We start from the raw sequence: 16,341 nt of genomic DNA on the forward strand, positions 1-16,341 counted from the left end.
GTACTGAGAAATTATAACCCAGTCTTCTCTCTCACTGATTTCCAGATGTGGGGACAAAAAACAGAGGAATACTATTTGTAAATTTCCCAGATATATTTTACTATTTTGCTGTTATCCTGCCCATTCCTCAAGGAGTTCAGGGCAATGTACACGGTTTTCCCCCATGCCCATTTTATCCTCCTCACAACAACACTAAGAACAGTGGATGATCTTAGACCCTGGACTTAGAGACCAATCCTATGACCTCTGGACAGCATCTGAGGGGCCATAGTACATAGTGAATCTCCCCCTCTGGGACCAGAGGCACAGCTCTGACCTTGGAGGAGGAGATCTGGCTGTAGATCTTCCCCCTCCATCCTCCAAGCAGCTACAAGCCACTACGGAAAGCTGTGCAGTGGCTCCCTCTCCCAAGGTTGGGAGAAGGAGGGGCTCTGACCTCAGGAAAGGATGGAGAGGCTAAAAAAGACTCCATCACTCCTCCTACCCTGCCAGCAAGAGCCTGGCAGGGCTTAGGATGGACTGCGGGCTCCAACATCAGAGCCCTCCATCCTTTGGGTGTTTTTCTCATAGACTCTTAGAGAACAATCCTATGGTCCCTGGGTGAGCATCCCAGGGACCATAGGATGGCTTTGATTACCCCCTCCAAGGTCAGAGACAGTGCTCTGAAGGGGGCATCAGCAATCTGTCCCCACCCTTGCCCCCTCACAGCCAGCACAGAGAGAAATGCTCTGGTTGCTTCTCCAAGGTTGGACAGTCGACCTTGGAGTGGGGGAAAAGGGGGCATTCTGGTGGGCAGGGAGGGGAGGAAGCTGGAGAAGCCAGGATATGATTTATCCTGCGCCTCCCCCAGCCTCCTTCCCCACCCCTCTGAAGCCCTCTCACTAGATGGGCTGATATGTTAGAGAACAACAATAACAACAACACTGTTTGACAAACTTGATAAAAAAATATTCGGAGCATGTACAATTTTGCATTTTAAATTAACTTAAATTATAGCACTAACATGACTACAGGAATAAAATGGAGTTTGCTTTTACTGCCTTCATCACCTGCCATGCTCTGGGTGGACATTTGTCCCTCTGCCCCCGTGCCCTGGCTTGCAGGGCCTTGTGAGGTGGGTTAGGCTGCAAGGTGACCAGCCCGAAGTCACCTCATAAACTTCATAGTTGAGCAGGGCTTAAGCACTACACCTTATTTGGTTGACTACTGTCAGAAACAGAATGTTAGACTAGAGTGAAGAGTGAGTTGCCCAAGGCCACCAAATGCAGACAAGGCAGTGTGTGTGTGTCTCAGTCTCCAAACGTCAGACTGCCTGTTGACCCCACATAAGTTGTAACACCACAGCCATTTTAGAAAAGGCAAACTCATTAATAAGCCACACATACCCACTCCATTCAAATCCATTCCTTTCAGTTGATTTACTCCCTTCCCCATTAAATTATCTTGCATATCTTCCCAACCCTTCCATTTATTCATCACTCAGTTAATTCAGGATGTTCCCAAATTCAATCTCCTTTCAATGCATCTGCTGAAAGACTGAGAGCCACCTTCCTGCTTGCTTCTCCTATTCCTCCTTAGCAGATGCTGAATTACAGCAAAAGAAAGAAAGAAACAAATAAACAAACAGAAATCAGTAGTGCACACAGCTAGGGGCACTATGCAACATATCTGAGGCATATGTTCCATAGTGCCTCCCCCACCCCTCAGCAATGCCTCTGAAGTCCAGCATGGAATTAGGGTGCAGCTAACTATAAAAAAGCTGGGCAACATTCGATGACAGTCTGAAAAATCCAGCCAGAGATGTCACTCATCCCTCCTGCTTTCCCCCCAAATGAACTGGCCTTTTTGAATGCTTCAGCTGAACACTTGAAAAGCCTTGTCTTTTGTTTTTGGTTTAGTGTTCAGATGGAATACCCCCAAAGCCCAGTCAAGCCACTGCTCCTCCTTCCCTGTTTCCCCTTTCCCCAAGGCAGAACACGCACACACATTATCCTAGGGAAAAGGGAAGGGTATGGTAAAGGGCGTGGTCTCTTCCCTCTGTCCCACAGGCAGATGAAGATCTGGTAGACTTCGGCTGTGAGCCTCAGTTTAAATCAGGCCATGCTGAAGAGGGATGGGCCTGATTTGAATTGGGCTGCCTTACTCAAGGGGAGTTTGCATTTTGAGCTTTCTCCTCTCGAATACTCACCCCATCTCTAAACCCAACATTTCTCTCTAGAGGTAATGAGGCTGGGTTGAAAAGCACATATATACAGCTATTGAACCATAGTTCAAATGTTGCTCAGTTAGCCAAGGCTAAGCTCTTGAAGGCAGAACACCAGAAAAAGAAAACACAAAAGGGACAAGATAAGAAGACAGCTCATTTCGAGAGAACACAGCATTTTAAAAAAAATGGTGTGAAGGCAAATCTGGGTTAAGGAGTAAGAACGAGAACTGTAGGCTGGGGGAAAAAACCTTGAGGAAAGAAACCTTGTATAAAGGCTAACTCAAGATGCAAATGGAAGAGAGGCTTCACTATAGAACAATAGGTTGACCCTGGAACTGCAGGCCAAAAACTACTGGATTCTGTATGTCCCTGAGAGACTGTTGTTTTGTTCTGGGAGCGAAGAACGTAATTGTAGAGGTTGGCTTCTGTTCAGAAAATGCAAGTCAGCTGCAAAATACTATTTCTATTGTGAGTCCAAGAGGAAAATCCTTATGAGTGGAAATAACAAGTCCCTTACACACATCTCAGCTATCTCTGCTGCACTGCTAATAATACCCTGAGCTGAGTGGGGATCAAGTATCTCCTGGGTCTTTAATGGGACATCTGCCATGTGGAATATTGAATGGCGCTCCATTATTTCCACCCTTCAGATTGTCTCTGTGTAGACAAGCTCAACCACTAGAGCAGACACTGCGCCACAACTGGCGTGGTCTACTGTTTAGTGATGTCCACGTAGTATGTTACGATACAGGCCGAAAAGGAAACAGCAACCATACAAAAAGAACTAACCTCTGATTCTTGGACATAAAAGACGACATAACCCCAAAGGCATGAATCTCCAAATCACCATTACATGGTGTCATGTAAAATAAAAATTGCAGCAACATCCACAAGTGATCAGCGCTGACCCCTTGTGCAGGCTTTCAAAAGCAGCAAGCGCCCCCCTTCTTTCGTGTATCTCACAGAGGACACTTGGACAGATCAAAGCTTTCCAAAACAACTGAGATCCTGGTTGTGTAAGACTGGGCTTCTTCCAACAAGTTTCAAAAGGGCAGCTAAAATTTCCTGCCACCATTCTCAAGAATGCTAGCCTATCTTCGAAGTACTTTGTGTGTGTAAAAAAAGGGTGAGACTTAAGTGCTTGACTCCTTCTCATTGAAGGACACTTCAAATGTTACAAAAATCCCACCAGGGAAAGCATTTTGTACATGTATGTATAATGGGGGAAGCATGTCTGCACAGGAATTAGCATGCGATTCAGGTGTGTAGGCTGTCTCGCGTGGCAATTGTATGTACATGAGTTACACTGTATGTATATCTGCTGGAAAGCTACAGACCACTCTGACTTTCCAGTGTGTGTACTTGACAAGGAAATACACACCTGTGCAGTACTACATGGGGGTTGCATACTAATCCCTGCATGGAAGTAGGAATTTTGTCATACTTGAAGCAGTCCCAATACTCTGCATTTCCGGCACTTCACGGATGTAAACAAAGATAGCGCTGAGTAATGACCAACCTCCTTTTGCTTCATTTCCTAACCTGTTCAGCTTCAGGAGAAAGGTTAAAGCCACTGAGTGAGCACATGACTGCTGAAAAAACCACAAGGGTGATGGAGGGAGAGCAGAAGAAAGAGACAGAGGGCTTCTTCACACGGAGCTTTTATCCTGCTATTGAGATTGGCTACTCACAGAAGTTTGTGGGTCCTTTAGATGATGTTGTCGATCTCCAGGGCATCTCCCACACTAAATGACCTTTATTCCGTTTTTTAAAAGATCGGAGATAATGAGCTATCAAATTACAGCACTTGAGTTCCCTCGTGAAAAAAGAAAATCCGCAATAAGAGGAGCTAGACCACAGCCCCATCTAGTGGCTGTGTAATGAAACATATGGAAGACTCAGATAAGGGGGGAAAGGCAGGGGGAAAGGAAGCACAGGTAATGGGAGTCTGTAGTGATCCTGCATTTAAAACGGAAGCAGAAAACCCTGTTTTAAATGTGGGATTTTAGGCTGGTGTAGAGATGCTCAGGGAGGTGAGCCCTGTGCTGATGTGCACTGGAATCTGTCCTCTTCATGATCCCCAAGGAATGCTATGTAAGCAATGGGGAGGGCTGGGGGGAACGAATGGCAACAGTGCTTCCATGTGCTGAGAGCTGTATTTGCCGCCTGTTTGTCTTTTGTAAGATGTTAAGGGAGAGTATGCGCCAATCAGTCCTCGCTGTCAGCATGAAGGAAACACGCCCTTTCCCCAAATTGATTAACCCTCCCTGCAGGTTGCCATGGTGAAGTAAGGCAGACATGAGCTTCAGCCCTGAAGCACTAGGGGAATGTATTATTTCTGGATGATTTAATACATGGGAGAGAGAGATGTAAAGAGAAAACAGCATCCCAAGGAGAGGACGGAGAGACACAAGCAGAGGAAGGAGGAGTGATAGGAACAGAATTATTGAACGTCAGTGTAGAGGGAAGAGTTGGTGAAAAGGGAAAACTTATACCACATCCTTGAGTTCACACACATGTAGCTTGGGTTTATTATTGTTCTGGGAAAACTAACATCTCACCTTCTTCCTTCTGTACACTCACAACCAAGTTATTTACCTACTATTGCTGTTCTTCAAGAGTAGGTGATACACCATCCTATATACTGTGCCACCACAGCCAGCTACTTGGAGGAAAACCCTTCTAAAGCTGTGGAGAGGCCCTTCTCCCTAACTGGAACATAGGAAGTTCCCTTACACGGAGTCAGACCATTGGCCCATCTAGCCCAGTATTGTCGACACTGATGAGAAGCAGCTGTCCAGGGTTTCAGGCAGGATTCTTTCCTGGTTCTACCTGGAAATGCTGGGGATTGAACCCGGGGCCTTCTTCATGCAAGGCATGTGCTCTACCACTGAGCTCCAGCCCCTCCCTATACTACCAGTAGCCTGAGGTATGTGGGAAAGTATATATGGGGTGAAGCCTTTATCTCAACCTTCATCCAAGGAGCTCAAGATGGTGTACATGGTTGTCTCGCCATTTTAACAACCATGTGAGGTAGGTTAAGCTGAAGCGAGAGATGGGCCCAAGGTCATCCATTGAGGTTAATGGCTGAGTGGGGCTTGAACCCTGGTCTTTCAGACTAGTCCAACACCCAAATGAGGAGATAGGCCAGAGTATGGCTTCGAATGTGCTGTTCTTAAAGACCAAGTTACAGCTAAACAAATTTTGTTTTCTTTGAGTGGTGCTGTACACAGTGACACCTATGGGTGACTAGCAAATTTCCAACTGAGGAAAGTTGAAAAGAGCCCATATAGTCATGGACTCCAGGAGGCAGCAAAAACTCTTAACGTGTCTCAGCGACATATTCATAGAATCATAGAATAGTAGGGTTGGAAGGGGCCTACAAGGCCATCGAGTCCAACCCCTGCTCAATGCAGGAATCCAGGTCAGAGCATCCCTGACAGATGGCTGTCCAGGGATGTAATTATTCCAATGATAGCATAATAAGAATGTGCTACTAGACCTGATGGCTATAAGCTACCTCCAGTATCAGAGGCACTCTGCCTATGTACACCAGTTGTGGTTTTTCTGTGGGCAGCTGGTTGGCCACTGTGTGAACAGAATGCTGGACTAGATGGACCCTTGGTCTGATCCAGCAGGGCTCTTCTTATGTTCTGATGCTGCTGCTCCAGCAGTGGCAAGTAGGAATGTGCTGTTCCTCCCACCTGCATCTAGAGAGTTCCTATCAGTGACTAGGCACACTTAGACCTGGGAAATGTAGTTTTCCTCAAGTGCTATTGTGTATGTCAGTAGCGCTTGGAAAAGCTAAATTTCCCAGCTCTATTAGTGGAAGCACCATAAGGGAGAGGGGACATCTTTCCATTCTCCCCTCCTGCTTTCTGCAGCCATAGCAGCACGAAAGGAAGTGGGCAGAGAGATGGGGAGGGGGTTGGAGGCTTGCACTGGGTGGAAAGAAGGGAGGGGTGCTGAAGATTCATGGGTGGCTTGATGGGTGGTAGAAATGATTCTCCCTTCCTGCATTTGGGTTTCCTGAACTTCCTTGGGAAAGGCTAAAACAAAAACAGCCTCCGTCTGCCCACGCCACCCACCCAGGATTCTCTGAAAACTAAATGCTTTCCAAGCAAGCTGTAGGGATCTTGCTATCACTAATTTGAATATCACTTGTAAACAGAGTATAGGGTTGCTCCCAGACAGATGGCTCTTAGTGCTAATAAATCATTGCACTTCCACTGTAAGCTACAAACAGAATTGCAATCAACATCCCACACTAGCAGGAGATATTAAGGCACTTTCAGTGTGTATATCTGTTCTCTTTCAGCTGATGAGCCCAGTTGCACTGAGGGCCTAGCTTCGCGGAGAGCCTAGCTTTGCTGGGCACTATGAGTCCCAGTTCATACAGAGGACATGGGGCAAATCATGTTCCATGGATTCTGACCAAACAGGAGTTAGGTTCCCAGAGAGAAAGGAGCACAAATACAGCAGCACCATGGAGAGTTCCAAGTGATGCTGGAGCTGGAAGCTGGACAAGATGATCTGCATGTTGCTACATCAAGAAGCAGATCGTGACTGAGCCTTAGGTAGAGTTCTGACTTTCTTTAGGCTGGCTAGCCCACCTCACTATTGACTGAGCCCTTCTCCTTTAAAGGGGCCTGGTCTGTTTCAGCTGCATTGGGCTGTGACAACACATAATTGCTAGATCCTCAGAATCTGAGGATGACAACATGACTTCCTGTGGGCACAGGGGAGCTGGTCCCTGGGGCCTTCCTGAAGAACTAGGTCCTAAGGAGGTGGGAATGTCATGATGCCCTTTTGTTACCAAGCCCTCTCCCATGTCTGTTAACTCAGGAGCTTTGTCCTCGGAGGATGAGGGGTCAAGGTCCTGGATGATGACAACATCCCACTATTTCCCATCCACACCAGTGTCTTTATTGCTACTCCGCCAAATTTTTTTTAAGGGGCATGGTTTTGATGTGGATAGTGACTTTTTGGGCAGCTGGTACTATCACAGCTCAGCACACATGCACTAACCTCTTTGCAGTGGGTGCCATTTTTATGCTTTCTGGCTTTAAAAAAAAAAAGTACAATAGCAAAATACCAATTAAACGAAAGGGTGCTATAGAGCTATACTGTTATAATTATATGTAACGGCATACACACATAAAACTGATGGTGGGGAAAATGCTTTGTTATCTCCATTTTAGCAAGGTAGTTAATGGCACTGACTGGAAAGGGTTGCCCCCTCCATCACTTATTAAATCTATATATTGCATTATGGGGGTGTAATGCTATTACTTTTATTTAAGCGGCATTTTGCTGTTTAAATATATATATCTATATTGTTGTTCAGTCGTTAAGTCGTGTCCGACTCTTTGTGACCCCATGGACCACAGCACGCCAGGCCTTCCTGTCCTCCGCTCTCTCCCAGAGTGTGCTCAAGTTCATATTCATTGCATTGGTAATGCTGTCTAGCCATCTCATCCTCTGCTGTCCCCTTCTCCTTTTGCCTTCAGTCTTTCCCAGCATCAGTGGCTTTTCCAGTGACTTTTCTCTTCGCATTTGGTGGCCAAAGTATTTGAGCTTCAGCTTCAGTATCTGTCCTTCCAATGAGCACTCAGGGTTGATTTCCTTTAGGATTGACTGATTGGACCTCCTTGAAGTCCAGGGGATTCGTAAGAGTCTTCTCCAGCACCACAGTTCGAAAGCATCGATTCTTCAGCGCTCAGCCTTCCTTACAGCCCAGCTCTCACAGCCATATGTTGCTACTGGGAAAACCATAGCTTTGATTATGTGGACCTTTGTCGGCAAGGTGATGTCTCTGCTTCTTACTATGCTGTCTAGGTTTGCCATAGCTTTCCTCCCAAGGAGCAAGCGTTTTTTAATTTCATGGCTACAGTCACCGTCTGCAGTGATCTTGGAGCCCAAGAAAATAACATCTGTCCCTGCTTCCATTTCTTCCCCTTCTATATGCCAGGAAGTGATGGGGCCAGATGCCATGATCTTTGTTTTTTTAATGCTGAGTTTCAAACCAGCTTTTGCACTCTCCACTTTCACCCTCAACAAGAGGCTCTTTAGATCCTCTTCACTTTCTGCCATTAGGGTGGTATTGTCTGCGTATCTGAGGTTGTTGATAATTCTCCCTGCAATCTTAATTCTGACCTGTGATTCATCCAAGCCGGCGTTTCTCATGATGTACTCTGCATATAAGTTAAATAAGCAGGGTGACATTATGCAGCCTTGTCGTACTCCTTTCCCAATTTGGAACCAATCGGTTGTTCCATGTCTGGTTCTGACTGTTGCTTCTTGACCCTCGTACAGGTTTCTCAGGAGACAGATAAGGTGGTCTGGTACTCCCATCTCTTTCAGAATTTGCCACAGTTTGTTGTGATCCACACAATCAAAGGCTTTAGCGTAGTCAATGAAGCAGAAATAGACGTTTTTCTGGACAGAACTCTATTAGCCATTGTCCTGCTTCATTTTGTACACCAAGACCATGCTTGCCTGCTATCCCGGTGATTTCTTGACTTCCTACTTTAGCATTCCAATCCCCTATGATGAAAAGGATATTTTTTTTGGTGTTAGTTCTAGAAGGTGTTGTAGGTCTTCATAGAACCGATCAACCTCAGCTTCTTCAGCCTCAGTGGTTGGAACATAGACTTGAATTACTGTGATGTTGAATGGTTTGCCTTGGATTTGTACTGAGATCATTCTATCATTTTTGAGATTGTACCCCAGTACTGCTTTTCCCACCCTTTTATTGACTATGAGTGCTACTCCATTTCTTCTAAGGGATTCTTGCCCACAGTAGTAGATATGATGGTCACCTGAATTAAATTCGCCCATGCTTGTCCATTTTAGTTTGCTGATTCCCAAGATGTCGATGTTCAATCTTGCCATCTCATGTTTGACCACCTCCAGCTTACCTTGATTCATTGATCTGACATTCCAGGTTCCTAAACAATATTGTTTTTTACAGCATCGGACTTTCTTTTCACCACCAGACACATCCACAGCTGAGTGTCCTTTCGGCTTTGGCCCAGCTGCTTCACTCTTTCTGGCGCTACTTGGAAATTCCCTCTGCTCTTCCCCAGTAGTATATTGGACACCTTCCGACCTGAGGGGCTCATCTTCCAGCGTCATATCTTCTAGCCTTGTGATACATTCCATGGGGTTTTCTTGGCAGGAATACTGGAGTGGGTTGCCATTTCCTTCTCCAGTGGACCACATTTTGTCAGAACTCTCCGCCATGACCTGTCCGTCTTGGGTGGCCCTGCACGGCATAGCTTATGGCTTCACTGAGTTATGCAAGCCCCTTCGCCACAACAAGGCAGTGATCCATGAAGGGGATATATCTATATACACACATGCATATATATGTGTGTACGTGTGCGTGTGCGCGCGCGTGAGAGAAACACAGGAAGCTATGCACTAAGGGCTTCTGCACATGTGGAGATTGCATTACTTTTCAGTCCTTCTAAAAACAGTCAGACTTCCCCTGATAAAAAGAAAAAAAAAGATAGAAGCAGCACAGGGAAAACACAGGTGAGTTACAAATGGATGATGAAGTCATGTGGACTCCCCCCCACACCATAAAATGTGAGTAAATGAGCCATGGTGATTCCACAATAAATTCTCATCTGGAAGCCACCCAAGTGGCCGGCAGCTCACCAGTCCTATCACACTTATGCTTTTAGTGAACCAGGTGATTGGTCTATTTTAAAAATACAAACATTGTGGGCAGAATTATTCATTTCAGTTTTTCCATGAATCACTTTGCAAGGGTTCTTGAGTAAAACCCTCCCTGCTCGCTGTCAGAATAAATACCTGATGGTTGTCAGAGGCTTTGGTTTTGTCAGGCATATATTGTGTATTTGGTTATTCCAAACAGACAAGTAAAGGCAAGCGGCCTTTAAAAACATACTTAATAGCAGGCACAAATGAGGCCAATAATTTAACATCTGGCACTGCTGCATGGCAGCCTCGCTTTACTACACTAATTTCTACATTGTAGCAAATGCTTCAGATCTGGGATATAAATGGCCCCATTACTCTGCCTGATCTGCTTCTCTCTGAGACCTCAGGCAGATGAAATCTGACGTTTCTGATGACAGGCTGTTTAATCATAGGTTCCCATAATTGGACTAGAGACTTAAGGCAGCTGAGAGTCCAGTTAAGTGTGATTATTCGATGGGCATGCTTGTTGTCTCATTTGCACATCAGTGGAAGACACACAATGGCTGCTTGCTGATGCAAGGGGGCCTCTGAGAGACAGACTGATTAAATGCCATCAGTGTCTATTGCTGCCATAGCATGTCTTTGGGCATCTCCTCTCTAATAGGTGTTAAAGGTGGAAGGAATTAAGCAACGAATATTGTACAATAAAATGGTCACAACTGAGTGACAGTAGCTGAGATATTTTCCAAGATCGTGTAAATCTGTTTACAATTCCTGCCAGATCTTCAGCTGGTATGAACTAGTACTGAAGCATGCTTTTTAAAAAAATCAGTGAAGGATCTGGGCTTTACCTGCTTTTCCAATTAGTGGATACACCTATAATTAAGGGTACATAATAGCCGCCTTCAGTGCCAGTTTTCTTAGTAGAAAGGCAGGGAATAAATCAAATCAGTAAGATACATCCTCATTATACATTTAAACAGATATTAACATATTTGTATCCATCATCCTCAAAAACCATGGTAGGTTAATTTTTGGTAAGGGTGCCGAGACTTTCTTATTAGAGATCCCCAGCTGCGATCCCTAGGGCTCCTAGGTGGAAAGCTAAGCTGCAGTCTTGTGTAAACTTATCTGGAAGTAAGCCAAACTGAATGAGTGAGGAGGGTATAAATACCTGAACTACTTGTTCATAAGAATGCTACCACAGTAGGGCTGTCTCCACAACTTAGCCCTCTTGAACAGTAAATAACCCCTGCCTACAATTTCTCCTTTATGTATTATGCCAGGGGCGGGCAAACTGAGCAATCAGTTCATACCTCTGGCAAGAGTGATCTGTCCCTTTCCTGACAGCCCACTGGGCAGGGAGGAAGAGGGAGAGGGGAGGGGTGTCGGGGACAGAGGGAGGGAGGGGGAATAGGGTGGTCCCACCCACCAATGGCTTCCGTCCCAACCACTAGTGGCATGTGGCCTCTGACAGATTATCCTCAAGGGAATGTGGCCCTTGACAGAAAAAAAAAAGGTTCCCCATCCCTGTCTTATGCCTACAGGAGCAGCAGTTTGCAGGCTGGTAGTTCAGGTTTGTGTGTATTCATAGTATATCAACACACACTACTGTTTAGCATGCAAGCTGTAGTGTATCCACAGCTAGCTGAAACTGGGGGTTTTTTGGCAAGCAATTTAAGCTTTGGGGGGGATAGGTAATTCAATATTCATCCATTTTGTTAATTATCCTGGATTTTTAAAATGCTAGATGTTTAATGCTCCATGCATTTTTATTTTAAGAAAAGGCTGGTGGTGGGATGGGTGTGGGGGAAACATCCCAAGAGTTTCTAACACCCTACACAAAAGCTAAACATCATTTTTTTAAAAAAAAATTCTGGTCAGTTTTGAAGAATCACAGGTTCCTCTCTCCCATGTTTTGTCAGAGAAGGTTTCATATTGTCTGACTGGGCCTATGGAGAGATGGACAGACACTTAAAGATGCTGCTGAAAGAAAGAGGGCATTGTGCCACAGACTACAATGAGGAATCAAACAGCTAATTTTCTGGCAATTCCCACCGGAGCCTTAGAAGCCGGGCTGGTGGGGAGTGTGCATATTGGCCCAATGCGAAGTCTATCCCAGGTCTCCAGGTGGTGCTCCCAGTGAGGGGCAGCAGATGTTCTACACAGGAGGAAGGGTTCATTAGAACAAGCTCCAACTGTACACATAATTATCTACGATGCCCTGCAGCTCCCCATGCTTCTCTCTTCTCATTCCAAAGACACTTTCATCTTTAAAGAGAGCAGTGCACAGCCAGGAAAAGAAGTGAGGAGGATGGTGGTTCAGAGCTGTGCAATTTGCAGCTCAACTGAGAAAAAAGCACATTTACTGGCTGACTTAGGAGTGATGGGGTCTCTGCACAGGCGTGTGACTGAAGGCAATGAGGGTTGCCAACACCCATGTTTCTGTGCACACTTATATACCTATCCACGTGTACACACACAATCATGTCATTTAACTTTCATGTAGACACAGATATGTTCACATCAATCAATATGCATATGTCAGTATTTGAGTAGGCACTCATAAAGGAGCAAATGCATTCATGTACATGAAATATTTCAATACTGAAGACAGATACACATATAATAATAGGTGAGCACCAATATAAATAATATACTAAAACACATGGTTGCACCAATGTGCCCAGACATTTAAGTGATCATAAAGACCCATGCAGGTGCTGGCAGCTGACATGTTGTATACACCCACGCTAGAATCCATATCAGCACTGGCAGCTGCCGCCCAAACGTATTGATTATTGCACTCTTATCTGTCAAGATAAAAACAGACCTATTTATCCCCCTAGCTTGTATGCTGTTAGAAATATTAGGTAGAGGCCATGGAGAGGCAAAAACCTGATACCTACCTATTGGGAGCCAGGAAGTGTAGCCACAAGGTAAATTTACACATGCATGATCATAATTGGTCAACTGCAACATCAAGTGATGACTTAATATGTGAAATAGCCATCACCAGTCAAAGGACACAAAAAGAATTTTCATATTACTTGACGTCACTTCAAACATCACTTTTCAGTAGAGGCGGTTCACACCTTCAGTGCCGAGTTATCGAATAATAGATGGTGAGATATCAAGCGATGCACATGAATGTATAAATCAGTCCTAGGCTAAAGAAAGACTCAGTTGTTCTGCCCGAACAAAAGGATGCTGAAGAGACAGCTAAATAGTCAGGCTATGTTCCCATCTGGAACTCACAAAATCTGGGTGGGCTCAATTCTTAATCTGCCATATATTTTTCTCATTCGACAGGCATTCTGATGAATGTGGGACTGGGAAGAAGCAGAGATGGCTGTGTTCTCTATGGTAGCCAGTACATCCACATTACTACTAGGCAGTGCCTATCTGTGCTACATACTGGCTGTATTTGGACAATCATACTTTGGCTTAATGTCAAGATATGAATGAGCTTTTTGGCCATGCATGCAGCCCCTTCACTTCTCTCTTTGTGTGGGCAAACAAGCAAGCCAGGAAGCTGGTCTGGGACTGTTTAGTTTATGGAAAAGGCAAGTGAGAGGAGACATGACAGAGGTATACAAAATTATGCATGGTGTGGAGAAAGTTAGGGAGTTTTTCTTTCTCTGTCATAATACTAGAACCTGGGATTGTCCCATGAAGCTGATTGGTGGAAGATTCAGGACAGATAAAAGGAAGTACTTCTTCACACAGCGTATAGTTAAACTATGGAATTCATTACCACAAGATGTGGTGATGGCCACCAATTTGAATGACTTTAAAAGGGGATTAGACAAATTCATGGAGGAGAAGGCTATCCAGGGATACTAGTCCTGATGGCTATAAGCTACCTCCAGTATCAGGGGCAGTATGCTGGGAAACATGAGCGGGGGGAGGTACTATTGCCTTTGTCCTACTTGTGGGTTTCCCAGAGGCAGCTGGTTGGCCACTGTACAAACAGAATGCTGGACTAGATGGACCCTTGGTCTGATCCAGCAGGGCTGTTCTTATGTTCTTAAGCCTTCCATTAACTATAGTTTCTCATTTTGTCCAAACTGAGATCAATAGTGAATGGCTTTGGAGCAAGCCAGAATATGAAAGCATGAAGTTGGCTTAATAACATGACTTGTTCTGTGGCCATTAACCATAATTTACCAGTTCAGACCAAATGGGAAATTATAATTTATTGAAAAGTTCCTGGTTTGTTTGCTCCCCCTGTGAAGGGAGAAGGGGCTGCATGCACCCCAAAAGGCTCTTTCATATCTCAGCTTATGAAGTCCAAACCAGCAAACCATCCCAAGCATCTTAAAACCTGACCTGAGCATGAACCAGCCATCAGCTGAGTCATAAGCCTCTTTGGGGTTAAAAAACAGGCACTACTAAAAGAGTATCTCAAATATGCGCCGTCTTAGACAGCCTCATGCCATCCACCCAGAAAAAGAGAAACAACAAAAGAAACAAGTCTATCTGATAGCTCAAGATGAAGACTAGACAACATTTGGGTTGGGGCGGGGGGGGGGGGCTGCAATGGTCATGCGCCAGAGGGGGGAGAGACACCAGAAGACCAGCCCTGCTGGGAATGGATAGAAACAAGGCGCAGGGAAGCGTGGCGGATGCGTCTGCCCTTGCTTTTGCAGGCCTTGGGGGAGTGGCTTCAGCAGCAGCAGCAGGAAGAGCCAGCTGCAGCACCTAGGGCTGCTGCCTTGTTCAAAGAAGAGGGAGCAGGGGAGGTCCTCGGGGAAGAAATGGAGTATTGTGAATGTGCAGCTCAGACACCTGGGGAGTTCTTGTAAAACACCAGATCACAAAGGAAAGCCTTTAGGCCAGCAGTCCCCAACCTTTTTGGGACCAGGGACCGGTCCGTGGAAGACAATTTTTCCATGGACCAGGGGGGGATGGGACTGGGCTGCAGTAGGGGTGTGGGAACCCCCCTTACCTTGGGTCCACGGGGGGGGAGGCAATCCATCCCTCCCCTCCCCCCCTGGGATCCTCGCTAGCCCTGGCTGGCTCTGCTCTGCAGCAAGTCCGCAGAGCTGCCGGCCGGCTCCAGCCGGGGGAGGACTTCCGGCTGCTGGGACGCGTAGCGGACACCATTTACGTCCCTGTCCTTTGCAGTAATAGGCTATTACTGTAAAGAACAGGGCTGGAGCCAGCTGGCAGCTCAGGACTCGCTGCGGAGCGGAGCCGGCCAGAGCCGGCGAGGATTCCCGGGCGGGGGGGAGGGACGGATCGCCTCCCCCCCCCGCAGACCAAAGGTAAGGGTGGGTTCCCACACCCCTACTGCGGCCCGGTCCCTAACAGGCCACGGACTGGTACCGGTCCGCGGCCAGAGGGTTGGGGACCTCTGCTTTAGGCAACGTCATCCTCCTCCAGGGCGTCTCCCATGCTTTGTGACCATGATCACAACTTTTTTTCCTAATGAAGTAAGTGTGGCATTTTTTCTACATGGCTTCTATAACACCATAGAAATCTCGTGGAATTGTGCAATTCTGCTATACCACAGCACCACCTAGTGGTTGTATAATGGAACATATAGAAAGGCAGAGAAAGAAAAACCCTGGAAAAAAAGTGTAAAAGAACCGATCTTATTCCTGCAATGAATCCAGAAGCAGAAGGCCCGGTAAAGGTGCAGGCTAAAAGCTTCATGTAGAAAAGCCCTTTGTCTCTGAAGTGAGCATGGTTAGGAGGAGAGAACTTGGCTCAGTTAAAGTATGCCCTTTTGCATGTTGTCTTTGAGCAGTTTCCTCCCTCCCACAGTTGCTTCAGGGACAACAGGAGAGACCAACCATCCCTTTATCCCCTGATGGGAATGGGAGAGGGCAGGATTGGACTCCAAGACTGTGCATTCTTTTGGCATGTTGTCTCTAAGCCCAGCTCCCTTCCTCCCAGCAGTTGCTTCAGGGATGAAGGGAACATTCAGTCTTCTGTCCCCAAAGTGAGTATGGGAGGGGGGATTCGGTCCTCAATTGACCCTTCCAATAGCTGATTCATTGTGGAGTAAAGGAAAGGGGACAAAAAAGGGCTCCTTTGCCCTCCTTTCTTTCTCCTGCAGTTCTTTGCATCTGTCTATGCAGAAAGCCAGTTCCCAGAGTTCTGCATGTCACAATCTATCATCACACCAAGCAATCCGGGCTGTGGGGAATGCAGCAACAGGCAAGTTCAGTTCAGTTCTCAGTGACTCCCACTGTGTTCTGTGGAACAAAGGAAAAGGGATACAATCTGGGACACACTTTGTGGGGATGAATCTGGTGGGGATGAGGGAGAGGGCCTTTTCTGTGGTGGCCCCCACTCTGTGGAACTCCCTCCCTAGGGAACTCCGCCATGCCCCCTCTTTAATGAGCTTCCGTCGTGCATTAAAAACGTGGTTGTTCAGGCAGGCATTTGGGGTGGGTTAGGGTATTTTAGAAAATGTTTTTACTGTAGAATTTTATTGTTTTAAACTGTTTTAT

General features: G+C 46.0%; 1 protein-coding gene across 1 annotated transcript in view; it reads right to left on the minus strand.

Moving 5' to 3' along the window:
* The window catches only part of CACNA2D2 (calcium voltage-gated channel auxiliary subunit alpha2delta 2), an 806,035-nt gene that overhangs the window by 69,217 nt on the left and 720,477 nt on the right, over positions 1-16,341 (minus strand). The window lies entirely within an intron of this gene.

The sequence above is a fragment of the Heloderma suspectum genome, chromosome 2 (genome assembly GCF_057233095.1).
Source record: "Heloderma suspectum isolate Gila_16-S chromosome 2, 16-S_ref, whole genome shotgun sequence".
NCBI classification, from domain to species: domain Eukaryota; kingdom Metazoa; phylum Chordata; class Lepidosauria; order Squamata; family Helodermatidae; genus Heloderma; species Heloderma suspectum.